General features: G+C 50.6%; 1 protein-coding gene, 1 pseudogene and 1 gene segment (V, D, J or C); 1 reads left to right on the top strand and 2 right to left on the bottom strand.

Annotated features, from left to right (window-relative positions):
* Positions 1-13,070, bottom strand: part of LOC128091747 (uncharacterized) — a 51,242-nt gene that overhangs the window by 13,485 nt on the left and 24,687 nt on the right. The gene's annotated exons all lie outside the window — the stretch shown is intronic.
* Positions 1-13,070, bottom strand: part of LOC128091741 (T cell receptor alpha variable 4-like) — a 45,224-nt gene that overhangs the window by 25,132 nt on the left and 7,022 nt on the right.
* The window catches only part of LOC128091739 (feather keratin Cos1-1/Cos1-3/Cos2-1-like), a 90,480-nt pseudogene continuing 79,237 nt past the window's right edge, over positions 1,828-13,070 (top strand).

The following is a 13,070-nucleotide window of genomic DNA, read 5'->3' as shown; positions in this document are numbered from 1 at the left end:
TCTTCACTTTTCATGGTGGCAATGCTGTCGCTCATTTTTTCAATACAATGAAAGACCAACACTAAGGGGGGAGGAGGTGCTCGTATTCAAAAGCTCAGTTACTCTTCACCGCTCCTCACAGGGAGATACACCACACCTAAACAAATGCAAATACTAATGCTCCAATCACTCTTCCCTTTCTCTGAGGGGAGCACACAAAAAGGTTCAAATTTCACACTTAAGTTAAAAGATACTTAAATCACAAAATGCGGAGAGGTCTTCCCGAGGAGGCACACACTTAATCAAAATTAATTCATACGTCCCCGAGAGGCGTACACATAAACAGCAAAGATTCAGAACGCGGGGCGGTCTTCCTGGAGAAGGACTCACGTCTAAGTTTTCAAAAATATCGCTCCATGCAACTCCAGGAGGTGCGCACAAAGAAAGTTTCAGACTACATCTGGAAGGACAACACTCTCACGGTGGGTATCCTGCCTTGACTACGCCATTAAATAAATGTCTCGCTCCAATTTATAGGAGGGAGAGGATGTTCTTTCATCATCTATATACCCGGCGTGAGATTAAGAAGCAACGGTTCAAATGTTGGTCCGACCAGTTTATTACAAATCTTAATCAGGGAAATGAGGAAGGGGAGGATGGACGCTATTATGATTAGGGTGCTGGGGAAGGGAAGGAGGGCGATAGAAAAGATAGAAAAAAAAGAAGCAAGGAGTCTTTATAGGCAGCAAGAGGGAGACAGTCACCACCATGGATCCAGCGAGGTTAGTAGTTCAGTCTTTGATCTTCCATAGCGGTGGGTCGTCAGGCAGAGTTGTCCTGTTGCCAATGACGACAACGACCATGGTGATGATGGCCCTTTTTCAATGCTTCAAAGTGGTTGAATCAGCTGTTTTTGGAGTGACAGCTCAAATCCAAAGTGGTCGAATCAGCTCTCCTTTGAGTGACAGCTCAAACCCAAGGTGGTTGAGTCAGTTCTCCTTGCGGTGGCAGCTTCTGGCTCTGGGATCTCAGCAGGAACCTCCTTTGTTCTTATCTTTCTGGCCTTGCCAGCAGGTAAGAGGAAGCAGGGAGGCACCAACTTGCATCTTGCCTTCGCAAGATACAATGGTATCATCCCCCAGCCTTCCATACTTAGCTGGAGCGGTTTGGCCACAGGCCAGATCTTCCGCCAGTGAACACTGCTGAGCGCTCTCTTCCGCTCTTCTTCAGAGCAAGCAGCTCTGGGGGAAGGGGCTTGCAAATGTTCCCAAAGCGATATCGATTGTCACACAGTTAGCACCCATCAGTTGCCTCCTTGACAAGTCACTCAGAGTCTCATCACAAGAAAAACCTCAGGAAGCAAGCTTGGAGCCAAAAAAAACTAAGAAGAATTCTCACAGCATCTCTCTGGAGGTCATGGGCAGAGCAGTGGAGATTGCCCCTGATGTGACCAGAACACATGTTGGTATTGGGACACACAAGTCACACAAACACTGAGCTGCATATGCACACGCGTGGAATCATGCAAACCTCTGTACCCACAGGCAACTGCATAAATCCAGCACACAGGCTCCAGGTATTTCACACTGATGCCCTACCAAGCGTGCTGATATCATTTGCATATGATGGATTCTTCCAACACTTGAACTGAGTGTTCTGCCCAAACTGACGTGTGCTGCTGGTAACACTTTGGTCATTCTGCCACTCAAAAGATGCCATTAGTGAGGAATGGACATAATCAGGATGTGACAAGTAGCAGCACAGGAAACCAACACACAGCCCATAACATTAGCTGGGATGTTTTGCATTCAAGAGGAGCTTGTCAAAAAATAATCACTGCTGCAAGGGATGCCTCTGGAAATGGGGCAGTTTGAGTCTACTATAAAAGCCAGCCCAGCTCCTTGCAACTCATCCACTTCTCTTGCCCCCTTCTTCTTGGGAACCAGGTGAGTGTGAAGCCCCTTCTTGTTCTCTTCATTCTGCAAAGTTTTGAGCTCAGCAGAACTCTCAGTTGCTATTAGTTCTGTTCTGTGCCTGTTTTTGCTTGTCATGAGAGAGGGAAGTGAGGAAAATTATTGTCATGGGAGGAAGGTGGTACTGCAAGGAAGTAACTTTTGGGCCAGGATCTAGGCAGTACTTGGATAGGTCCCAGTGGCTTTCATTGGACTCTCTCACAATGAGACCAAGAATCCCTTGGACATCCCTGAACTGTTTTCAGTTCCCAGCACTGCATGTGCATTGATTCCCTCATAGTGTGATGCTAGGCTGGTCCTCACGCATCCCCATGTTCTGCTTCCAAACAGGTGCACCTCCATCCCTGAGACATGTCCTGCTGTGACCAGTGCCAGCCGTGCCAGCCCTGCGGCCCGACCCCTCTGGCCAGCAGCTGCAATGAGCCCTGCGTCAGGCAGTGCCAGAACTCCACCATCGTCATCCAGCCCTCTCCCGTGGTGGTGACCCTGCCCGGACCCATCCTCAGCTCCTTCCCGCAGAACACCGCCGTGGGCTCCTCCACCTCCGCTGCTGTTGGCAGCATCCTCAGCTGTCAGGGCGTGCCCATCACCTCGGGGGGCTTTGACCTCTCCTGCATTTCCAACCGCAGCTGTGGCAGAAGGTGCCCCCCCTGCTAAAGGTGCTGGATGCTGACCCAGGCAAGGATCCCCGGAATGCTGAACGTGGCACTGAACAGAAGAACAAATGTTGTGTTGCTGCTCTTGCCCTGCAGCACAGACATGTAGTGGCCAGCATGGCATCTCTGCCAACATGGAGAGATTCTACTGGTACTCATTGCTCACTCTTTCTATCTAATATCATTTTTGCCTTTTCCCTTTAGAGATCTCAGTTAGTACCCCCCAGAATGAGCCCTGAGTGACCTGCTCTTCTCCCTAAAACTCTGGGCTGGGAGATACAGCTCTGTGGCCACTCTGCCATAGGAAAGGAGAAGAAATTCTTGTCTGCTCCTGCTGCTCATTGCACACAGGCATCTGCTTGGGGTGACATCATTTCTCTCCTCAAACTCATTAAACACTTTCTGCATCCCTCAATGTTTCCTTATGTGTTGGCGCTTTTTTTCTCCTCACCTGCGTAGTGATGGCCAAAGGAGAAAGCAATGCCTTTGGTGAGAACAAACTAGGGACACTTCAACACTCTTCAGCACACTACAGATGTTAATCATTCCAGCACATTCTCTTGAAGGAGAGGAAGACATTGCTAGATCTTTCTCCACTACCAATGAACACCAATCACTGCCTCGCTGTATTTCTCCTTATGCAGATCTCCTTGACCCTTGAGCATATCATGTGAATGAAAATACTGATAAATAACAGGCCCAGGAGAGGATCTCTGTGCACTGGAGAGGCCCAGAGAAGACAGAAGTCCCACACACTCTGGGCAAATCTATTCCTTTGTCTTTGAGAGGAGCAGAGCGTGAGAAGGAGACTCAGAGAAAGGTGTTCTCAAAGGCCATCAAGAACTGGTAAGGCATAGTTTCTCTGTCTCTATTCCACTTTCCCATCCCTTCCACTCACCCATCACTGAGGGTACAGCTTCCCTGTGTGGTCCTAGCAGCCTTCTGTAGAGCTTTTGGCCCTGACATACTTTTGCCAAGTTGCCTGTGCTTGTGGGGTTCCACAGGGCATTACTGCTACCAGCTACAGAAGGCCATATATTGGAGCCCCAAGTCCTTCTGAACTCAACATTCCCATGGGTGCAGGAAGGCCCAGGACAGTGACTCATGCCCAGACACTCACGGCTTCTCGGTGGTGTCATGTCTTCCCCAAGCATGGCACTGTTCTCTTCAGTCTCAGGATCTGGAAGACCTTCACAATGCTGCAATCCTACGCTTCTCCACTGAAGAAAATGTGTGAGAGCAGATATTCCCAGCTCCACTGGAACATGGCAGTGAGAGTGTAACATTTTCTGCATTCTATTGGATTTTCGTACTTCCCCCAGTCACCCAGGGTGTGCACCAGCCCAAACACAGAGCTTTATATTGGAGTGTCTTTCCCCAGGCACCAAGATCCTTTTATATTTCTGGAGCCCTGGAGCTGAAATAGCCCTTGTGCTCCATGCAGTGTCATTGCTCCCCACACACACACCTGCAACTTCACAAAGCAGCACACCCTGCAGATCTGTTTTGTGAGAGCTTTCCTTTCACACACATTCCGTGTAATGCCAGCAGCACAGCAATGGCACTGAAAATCATTTCTACACGACATCAGGATGGCAGCATCCCTCCTCAGGCCAGCTGTTGTATCAGGCAGTGCTGGCTCAGGTGGGATCACAACACAAAGAGCATCAGAACCAAGGCATCCAAAGCCCAGTGTAGCCATAAAGAGTAACTCTGGCCTGGTCCCTGGCCAGGGGTCTCTACACAATAGCACAGCATCCCCCGTTGCTCTGCTGCAGGTGTACGCCTCTATGGCCCAACCTACTGCTCTCCTCCTGCCCTGCCAGGCTCCTTGAAGGTCCAGGGCATTCAAAGGATGGAACTTTCAGGAAGGCTTTGGCTGGATCTGGCCTTGGCCTCTGACAGACAGGGAACTGTGCTGGGACAGGACAGATAGGCAAAAAATGCCTTCTGGTGAGTGAAATTAGAGGGAATAGAGATTATTCTATTGGGGGTGATGCAGATGTAGGAAACTATCATGAAAAGCACAGTGTAAGGACGATGATGACAACAGGAACCATAAAGCCCAGAATAAAGCCTGACGGGATCCCCACAGGCCAGCCCCAGAAGAGGCCCCTCATCCCAGTAGAAACTGACAGTGATATTCCTGGTACCCAGCCTGTAGCCAGGCAACAAGGACCATGTCGAGACCCACAGGTACTGATCGCTCCCTGCTGTGACAAAGGTGAGGCCAGGGTCAGGAGAGACATGGAGCAGATAATGACAAACAGGAGCATGTGACAGCTGGGATGCTCTGTTGAGCCCAGAGAGTGCATTGAATCAGAAAAGTCCTGTTCTCCTTTGCCATGGCCCTGTGCTTTCAGAAGGAGGTGATGTCATAGGGAGGTTGTCCAGCTCAATAAGAGCAGCAGCAGACTTCACACAGGATGCCATTTCCTGGTTTACGTGGTGCTCTCATGGCCTCTGCTGATCATTGCTGGAAGCAATCTCTCTCCATCTCCTCTCTCTCTCTTTTCCTCCACAGACACAGTTATAGAAAGATTTGTCCATCCTCCTCAAGACCTTCAATCAGCAATTTTTCATGACCCTTCCTGAAGTGAGCTACAAATTACACTCTCTGAAGAACAGATTTTTTCTTATTCCATACTTTTTCTCTGTGTCTCTGTCTCCCATACCTTCTGATTACACTCACTCCAAGCCAACGGCGGTGCAGGGCAAACATATTAACAAAAGAATTGTCCTTTCTGGATGTAGCCAAGAAAACCTCTTACCTCTCGGTGGCATGCCCTGCTACGAACAGTGTCTGCCATACTCATCCTATGGTACAACCTCAGCAGCCAACAGCTGCAAGTAACCCTGTGTGAGACATGGTGAAGATCGTACTGTCATCATTAAACCCCTTCCCATGACAGTGGCTCTGCTTGGTTTAATCTTCAGCTCTTAAACACAGACCACTTCAGTGGGATCCTCCACCTCTGCTGCAATTGACATCATCCTCATGGAGTCTCCATCATCTCTGGGTGCTTTGATCTCTACTGAATTTCCAGACACTACTATGGCAGAAAGTGCCCCCCGTGCTCAATGCTGTGTTCCTCATCTTCTGCTCTTTCCTCTCTTGCCCTTGTATTCTCTTCTTTTGAGTCTATACTTCCCTTTAGACATCCTGGTGATACGGGACTGACAGATGGATGTCCTTTGGGATCTTCACCACAAGAATGTCGAGCATAGATTTTTTGCAGCTCTGGTGCTGCCTGCACAACAGCTCCCGGTGGAAGAAAACTCATTTCCCTCTTCAGAGTCACAAATGTTACCTGCCTCCCAGCCTCAGCATCCACATGATCCTTTTCATGGTGGTCTCAAGTTGCTAGCAATGAAGGGCAGCCTAGGACTGCACGTGATAATGTGAGGAAATATGGGAGACTTTAATTATGTGGAAAGCATTCATTTGGAAAAATTACTATCAGAAAACCATGCATTATCTTCTGTACTCTTTCCATATCAGATTTCCACATGGAGCTTAGGGAAGGAAGTAGTGTAACAACACCATTGCCTTACCCAGAAAGGACCACTCTGGGAAGGACTACCTTGCTCAGAATGTGGGCAAATGACAGAGAACAAAGAAGCAATCTGCATGGGACTGCAAAGCTTAGGTGAGTTTCAGACCACCTGCTTAAAGCCCTCAGTGCACAGCAGAGCACACAAATCACAATGCAGCATCCGGTCTCTGCACAGCCTATGCAAAAATTGAGTTGTCCAGGATGTACAAAGAGGCTACGGTCTCCTTGGTCACTTTTTATACCTCTCAAGCCACAGCCATCGGTCCCTTCCGGAAGAGGACGCTGGGCTGCAGATCTCTGTGTGCTCAGGGAAGCAGCGCTGCCAGGAGAGCTGAGGACCCCTTCCCCAGAGCTCCGCCTCCAGCACACACACCTCCTCCCTCCCTGGGGTTGTTGCACGGCCAAGGAAGCTCCCTGCACCAGGGTGTCCTGCACAGCACAGAGGTACAAGGCGCTGTCAGACAGCTTGACTTCTGCCAGCCGCAGCAGGCTGTATTTCCCGGTGGTGTTCAGCCACGTGGTGAAACGGCCGTTGTGCTTGGAGCCTGCTGCTGCCTGATATGTGACCAGCTGGGGAGCTTGGCCTTTCTTCTGCTGGTACCAAAACAAGCCAGAAGAACCAGCTGCCTGGTATGTGCAGGTGGTCTGGAAGGTGTTTCTCTCCTGCACTGTGACCTGTCCTTCTTGCTGGCTGACAATGGTCTGCCCCATGGCACCTGGAAGAAGAAAGCAAAGGTGAGCAGCTCTGCAGGGAAGGTTCCAGGCTGCTGACACGGAATGGATACAAAACAGCAGGAGAGAAGGCTCCCTGTCCTTTGTCCAGCAGAAAGCTGTTGAGGTCTGGGCATATGAAGGTGGTTTTGGAAGGACCTCTGTGCTTGTGGGCAGAGGAGATCCTATGCTGCACCCATGCTGAGAGGAACATGGAACAGCTGTCATGGCTGTGCAGGTTGAGGGACCCATGGAGCTTTTGGGAAAAGATGCATTGTGTTTCTTCAGTCCTGTCAACATAAAGGGCTCCTAAGTCCCTCGGTATAAACAAAGCTGAGTTGAATGGTGACAAGTGTGATCTCTGGCTGTGCTGACGACCAGGAGAACACAGAAGACCACAGCCCATATGCATCAATCAGCATCCCCTTAATGCTGTGTTTATGAGATGTCACTCATGTCACTGCTGTGACTTTGACAGAATCTGCTTCTTTCTCTTGGAAAGGCTGAAATGTGGGACTGCAGGGATGGCTACGATCTCTGGAGGTGGCAGCTGTTGGGCCAGAAGAGAAAGGCAGTGAGAGAGAGAGAGAAGGGAAAAGAAAAGCAGGAGAGGATTCTGAATTCTCCTCCATCTTCCCTTGTCATTTCCAACAGCAGCAGTATCTTGAGAGAAGTGGTGCAAAGCCACAACAGTCAGTCAGTATTTGCCCAAGGTTTATTGTTACCCAGGAGCTGTTTGCCACAAAGCCCAGTGAGGCTGGTGAGCGCTTTGTGGGGAGAAGATGGGTGCCTTGACTAAAAGCCAGCACTTACCCAGCAGTTGTCCCAGGAAGGCAGTGAGGACGAGAGAGCTGCGGTGCATGCTGAGACCGAGCCTCCTGTTTGTGAGTGAGCAAGAGGCAGAAAACCACCTCCCAGCCCCAAGACGACAGAGCTGCCGGAAATGACTCTGCTGGCTGCACAGGCAGGGCACTCACTGCCATAGCAACACCCACAGGTAACAACACCAGTTCTCTTATAAGCCCGAAGCTCAGAGCCTCAACCTTGAGGTGCTCCCACATGAGAAAGAGAGCACAGTTTCAGTGTTACACAAATAAGTCAGCACTTAATAATATGACAGGATTTGCTGTGTTGGTTAGGCACAGGGCTCTTCCCAGCAGGCGTACAGCATGGAATTTTTCGTCCTCCCTCCTCTGCAGTGCATCCCCTTCCTTCTCTCACTTCCAATTTTTCCACACTTTTGACCCTTTCCATAAGCATTCCCTTAAAATTTGGCACAGATACCACAGGCCCTTCCTGAGCATTGCTCATCTTTCTTTTCATCTTGTCACTTGTCACTTACAAAGCTCAAGCTCACTTCAAATTGGACAGCTGTGTTTCCCTAATGGCCCATCAGTTAGGAGCAGAAGACTTCTGATCTCCCTCCTTGCCTTCCTTTTTGCTTACAGATTGGGACATTCCTTGCTTTGTTTATCACTCTCCCTTTTATTTATAATTGCATTTCAACTGAGAAGGGACTTGAAAGCCCGTTAAAGCCCTCACAGCCAACACACCTCACAGAGGCCTCTGCTGAATCTACAGCCACCTCCAGAGGCACTCAGTCCCCTCACACAGTTTCACAGTCTGAAAACAGAGCTCATGTGGGACCACTTAGATGTGTCTGTGACCTCGACATGCCGTGTTCATGAGGGTGTGCAGCTGGAACGCCTTTCTCCGGAGGATGCCGAGCGGTGCGAGGGACGCGTTCCATGTCAGCACTGCCAGCTCGGCGGCGCCGGGAGGGAGGAGCGGCAGCGCCCCCTGCGGGCCCGGACGGCACTGTGCCCCCGCCCCGCCCCAAGCGGTTCGTGCCCGGCCGCAGCCCCGGCTTCGCTTCCGTGCGCCCACGGCGCAGTAATACAGCGCCGCGTCCCCGAGCCGGGGCCGGGCGAGACACAGGGCGCTGGAGCGGCGGTCTGCCGACACCCACAGCTGCCCCTCCGGGTCCGGCACCTCCTTGGAGCCTTTGACAGCGCTGACGAGGAATGCGGGTCCTCGGCCCGGGAACTGACGGTACCATTGGATGTTATTGGCCTGTATGCTGGGGTGTGAGCAGGTGATGTTGATGCCGATGCCTTCTCTGGTCTCTACCGACGGCTCCTGCTGCACCTGGGCCCTGCTCACAGCCACTGCCGAGAATAAAAGAAGCAGTAAACTGAGAAAATCCATTTTCTTCCGCAGAAATTTCGTGGAGGAAGAGAGATGTGCACGGGTTTGGAAACAAGCCGAATGTCCAGAGGCGTTCGCGACCCCGGCCCCCCGCAGCCCCGCAGTCCGGCCCCGCCGGCGGCAGCCCCGCGCACCCAGGAGCACCGCGGCCAGCCCCGCCAGCCTCGCGGCCCGGCACTGCCGCATCCAGCCGCTCCGCATCCCGACCGCCTCCTCCCCGCCGCCGCCGCCGCCACCTCCGCCACGGGGCTGCGCCCTGCGCCGGCGGCACTCGGGCTTGCTAAGGGGTTCGAGCGCTGGGCGCCTGTGCGCGGCTCGCGGGGTTTGGGCTCTGCGCTTTAGCTGTAGAGGTGTGGAACGGCTGCGAAAACTCCTTCAGTACAGGAGAAAGCAGTTTCTCTCCTGTAGCGTCTCCAGCGACATGGGCAGGAGGAAACGTAGGGAGGCGGGACTTGACGTGGAGCGCCACGCTTCTGAGCCCTTTCCATGCGCTGTACCCGGCGCTGCCGCAGATCCGAAATCCGGCATCGGGAAGGCTAGTGTGCTGCTGCCCGGGAGCGCGGCACCCCGAGAGCTCTCCGAGCCCCGGGTCCCGCAGCTGCTGCTGCCCGTGGTGCTGCTGTCGCCGCTCGAGGAGCCCGAGAAAGGCCGGCAGCGGCGCCGGGACGGGCGGCTGCGAAATTGGCGTTTCAGGCTTTGAATGTGTGGGAAAAGCCGAGAGGGAGCCTGGAGCCAGTCTTCAAGGTGATCCAAAGCCATGCCCGCATCTCTGACGCATCCTCACTGTAAGACCTGTTTTGGGGAGGATTCAGCCAATCCATCCCCACCCCCATCAGCTCTCACACGGTCTGTGTGCAGTGAATCTGTGTGCAGTGAATCGACCCCAGCTGTACATGCTAACATCACTCTCGCCCTCGGCATTATGCCTGGGTGGTTATGGGCATAAAACCTGACTCTGCCACACTGGGTTGGTGTTCAAGGACGACCCCTGTTCCATTAGACAGTCATGGACTCCTCAACTTGTAACAGCACACAGCACACGGCAAGGACATCTTCAGTCTGACTCCACCATTTGACTCCAAAACCACTCTTGCTGTTCCCCCCAGTAACTGGTAATTTCTCCATCCAGTGTGCACAGGACAGAGTGAGATGGTGCAAGGTTAAGAGAAGATTCATGAGGGGGACAGGACAGTCCATGGGGATCAATCACATGGCTCAACCAGATCTGAGGGGCCCTGCTGCTTGCCACTCTCCTATGTTGACCCCTTTCCCTTTATATCCTAACATGAGATAGTATAAGTCTGTCTCACACCAATCCCCATCCATGTCCTGATTCACAGCTGCATCTCTTGCAAAAACCAGGCTTGTCCTTCTGAAACCAGCCTGGTGGCTTCTTGATACCTCATCAGCTGGTGTGAATGGTGAGATTTATTTCTTTCCATCATTTCCATGCACTCCTTTGGTGTCTGCCTCTATATGCTTCTGATTTTCTCTCATCCTGTTCCATAAGATCCTGACATTAACTGTCCTCAATTTTTTCTCTGCCTCTGTAGCCATGTACAGGATGCACTGAGGTTGCTCAGGTATGCTTTACCCTGTGCATAACCAGAATGTCTGCTGCTATTCACTGTGTTGTACTCCATGTATTTAACAGTGGCTTCTGCAGACATTTCCTCTGACACACAGTAGGAAGGAATGAAGGGAATAGAGTTGATATGTTGTTCCCTGGATCCTCGTTCTTCTGCTTATGAAGATGGCTGTGATTGCTGTGAATGGAAAACAGCTGACGCGTTGTTTCCTGCATCCTTGGCTAGACAAGCTTGCTCTGTTGAGCCTTGCATTTAGCAAATGAGAAGCCCTCCCCTTATCCCTGAGGAACTGCAGTAATGGAATCAGCTGGAGTGCACCATGCCCAGCTGAGCTCCGTGTGCCGGAGGGTATAATGTTTTAAATAGAGTTCCATTATATGACAGGAAGATGGAGCTGTCTATGGAAAGGTTCTGCACGGTGTGACTTGGCTAAATCCCCTGGTTCTGTTTGATGCTGAAGTAAGATGAGGTTCCCACCACTAGAAGGGAGTTGCTATATATTTGCTGTATGTAAACCTCATCCCATTTTTTTCTTACAAAATCCAACTTAATTTCACACTTTATTGATGTTCCTTTCTTTGCGATCTGGAAAGTATCCTGAACAACTTCTGCTCCCATACTCTCATCCCCGGAGCAAAACAGGAGGAGGCAAAGGAGTCCAGCAGAATTTTCCAGAGAGCAGTGTGAGCTGGGATAAGGTCACACCCAGGAGCTGAGCCACTTCTTGCCAGAAGGGCCCCAAGGAGTCCCTCAGAAGTGACTCAGCATGACATGGTTTGCCTTTGCTGGACTCTTCCAGGGCAGGAGGTGAATCTTTTGTCCAAATGGATTTGTATTGCCCTGAAGTGCTTGTGTCTCTGTTCTAGCCACTCATAGGATGTCTTCACCAAGGACTCAAGATAGCATAAAGCTGGAAATGAAACTGAACAGCACAGGAAATAAATGTGCTGTCTGTATCAGGAATGTTTTGCATTCGATTGGATTTCCTCAGAAAATATTATAGTTGTCTTTTCCCCTCAGAGATCTCTATTAGTGCCCTTCAAAACCAGCCTCAAGTGACCTGCTTGCCTCTCTACAATTCTTGGCCTATACATGAAGGTCCTGTGCCAACGTTGCTGTAGGAATGATTCTTGTCTGTTCCTGCTGCTCCCCACACTCAATGTCTACTCTGGGAGTGATTTTATTTCCTTCTTCAAACTCATTAAACATTTGCAGCACCCTTTATTGTGTCCTTTCCTGCTTCTGTGGAAGAAGGGTGGCTTCTACTAAATCCAAGAGCAGTGGCAAAAGGTAACTGGACATAGCAGTGGTTGTACCTGGGTAAGAGAAACAAGAAGATGTAATGTATGCAAAGAAACAGTTGAATCTGGCAACTGCCAAAGCATTTGGTCTAGGCATGTTTTTGAGGGATAAGTTTTCAAAGCATGGCAAGTGTGTGTTTCTCCCTGTGGGGAGATGTAAACTGATACTGAAATGCCCCTGCATTCCCCAGGCTTTGTGCACCTGCAGTCAGATCTCCTGCACTTCAGCCAAGCCTCAACAGTGCAGAAGGGCTGCTGCTGGGAGGTGTCAGGTGAGGATGCAATTGGGGAATGATGGCAGGGCTGGATTTGAATGCTGTTGCTGGTAGGAATGTCCCAACCATAGCATTCTTCAGCACAATGTCTTGCTTGGCCCAGTTGTTCCCAGGATGAAAGAATCCACAAGTTCCTTGGATTTCCTGCTGTTTTCCACCCAGAAATCTGCAGTCACACCTTCAGCCAGGCCACTCCTGCGTCCTTTTTTGTTAAAATAAATGGTGTGTCCACAGATCATCTCATTGTCTGTGAAATGCATGGAATTGGGGAACCACAGCATAGCCTGAGGTAGAACAGACAAACAGACAGAAGTCTGTGCCTCCATCACCTTTCTCCACACAAGCTTAAAAGAATTCTTAACCACAGTTGTCTATTCTTTTATTCTTAACCACAGTCTCAATTCCAACACACTGTTATTTCAAGAAATCTCCTAAAAAACATGGGCTATGATGTGATGAAAGCACAAGTGGAGAATGCTTTCTGGTGAGTGAAAGTAGAGGGGGCAGGGAGAACTCTGAAGATGATGCCAATGTTAGAAGCTATAATGAAAAACAGAGCATTTTGGAAAATGAGGATCAGCGCAATCGAGTTCCTGTCCCAACGCCCAGGCTCTGAACAGACCCAGCAGCACAGGAGAAATGGACAACGATATTCCTAGCATTATGCAATATACTGTATACATAAATTGAAGAGCAAAACTGAGAAGACCAGACATTCAGAGATTCACAGATGACTGGGTGGCCAGCAGGGAAAAGGAGGTGATAGGTGATCGTCCCCCTCTACTCATCTCTTGTGAGGCCTCACCTGCAGTTCTGTGTCC

This window comes from Tympanuchus pallidicinctus, unplaced genomic scaffold (genome assembly GCF_026119805.1).
Source record: "Tympanuchus pallidicinctus isolate F22 unplaced genomic scaffold, pur_lepc_1.0 scaffold50, whole genome shotgun sequence".
Lineage (NCBI taxonomy): Eukaryota > Metazoa > Chordata > Aves > Galliformes > Phasianidae > Tympanuchus > Tympanuchus pallidicinctus.
This window is presented reverse-complemented; position numbering and strand designations above follow the sequence as displayed.